Below are 1,409 nucleotides of genomic sequence, written 5' to 3'. Positions count from 1 at the left end.
ACCTCCCTGGTCTTCCCCCTGCTCCTGGCAGAAAACTTTGCCCAGAAGGTAGATGTCTTCATACCTGAGGAGAATGAGGAAGCAGCTGTGGCCCTAGGGAGCCCTGACCCCCTCCTCTATTTATTTGTTTGCAGACCCAGCCCCTTCCGCACTCCTTGGTCAGTGGCATCTCTGGAATAAATGGTCTCAGTGGTCCAAAAAAATAGAAAAAAGAAAAGAAAAAGCTTTTGTAAGCAATTTTATCAGCGATTTAGTTCTTCCTAGAGAACTGAGGGTCCTAGGAATTGAACCATGGCAACACATTCTTTTTCACACTATTAACTGAAGAAAAATGGGTGTCCTCTAAAGATTTTTTAAGATTAGGAAACAAAAAGAAGTCAGAAAGAGCCAAATCAGAACTATAAGGTGGATGCCTGATTATATGCCACTGAAACACTTGCAAAATTGCCCTTGTATGGTGAGAGAAAGGAGTGAGAGCACTGTCACAGTAGAGAAGAACTCTCTGGTGAGGCATTCCCAGGCATTTTTCTGCTAAAGTTTAGGCTAACTTTCTCAAAACACTCTCATAATAAGCAGATATCATTCTTTGGCTTTCCAGAAAGTTAACAAACAAAATTCCTTGAGCATCCCAAAAGACTGTTGCCATGACCTATGCTCTTGACCAATCTGCTTTTGCTTTCACTGAACCACTTCCACCTCTTAGTAGCCATGGCTTGTATTGTGCTTTGTCTTCAGGATGGTACTGGTAAAGCCATGTTTCATCTCCTGCTACAATTCTTCAAAGAAATGCTGCAGGATCTTGATCCCACTGTTCAACATTTTCATTGAAAGCTCCACTCAGGTCTGCAGGTGATCTGGGCACAACAGTTTTGGCACCCATCGAACGGACAGTTTGCTCAACTGTAATTTTTCAATCAGAATTTTGTAAGCTGAACCAATTGAGATATCTATGGTGTTAGCTATCATTTCTGCTGTTAATTTGGGAGCCTCTTCAATTAGGGCACAAACAAGTTTAATTTTCATCACAAATTGATATGGATGATCGGCTGCTGCAGGCTTCCTCTTCAACAACCTCTCATCCCTTCTTAATATAAGTTATCCATTTGTAAACTGCTGATTTCTTTGGGGTATTGTCCCCAAAAACTTTTCAGAAAGTATCAATGGTTTCACCATTCTTCCACCCAAGCTTCACCATAAATTTGATGTTTGTTCTTGCTTCAATTTTAGCAGAATCCATTCTCCTCTGGTAGAAGCTCTTGGCAAACTAATGTCTTATCCTTCCTAGTGCCTCAAACTAGATCCTGCTCCGACATAATAATTTAGTATGATTTTATTTTGCTGCAAAAAAGTTTTGCAATCCTTGCATAGTTTACACACACACACACACACACACACACACACACACACAC

At 40.8% G+C, this 1,409-nt stretch overlaps 1 pseudogene; it reads left to right on the top strand.

Annotated features, from left to right (window-relative positions):
* LOC103605249 overlaps positions 1 to 180 on the top strand; it is a 1,951-nt pseudogene extending 1,771 nt beyond the window's left edge.
* The last annotated feature ends 1,229 nt before the right edge of the window (positions 181 to 1,409 follow it).

This window comes from Galeopterus variegatus, unplaced genomic scaffold (genome assembly GCF_000696425.1).
Source record: "Galeopterus variegatus unplaced genomic scaffold, G_variegatus-3.0.2 Scaffold5682, whole genome shotgun sequence".
Lineage (NCBI taxonomy): Eukaryota > Metazoa > Chordata > Mammalia > Dermoptera > Cynocephalidae > Galeopterus > Galeopterus variegatus.
The sequence above is the reverse complement of the archived record's forward strand: the minus strand, read 5'-3'. Positions and strand labels throughout refer to the sequence as shown.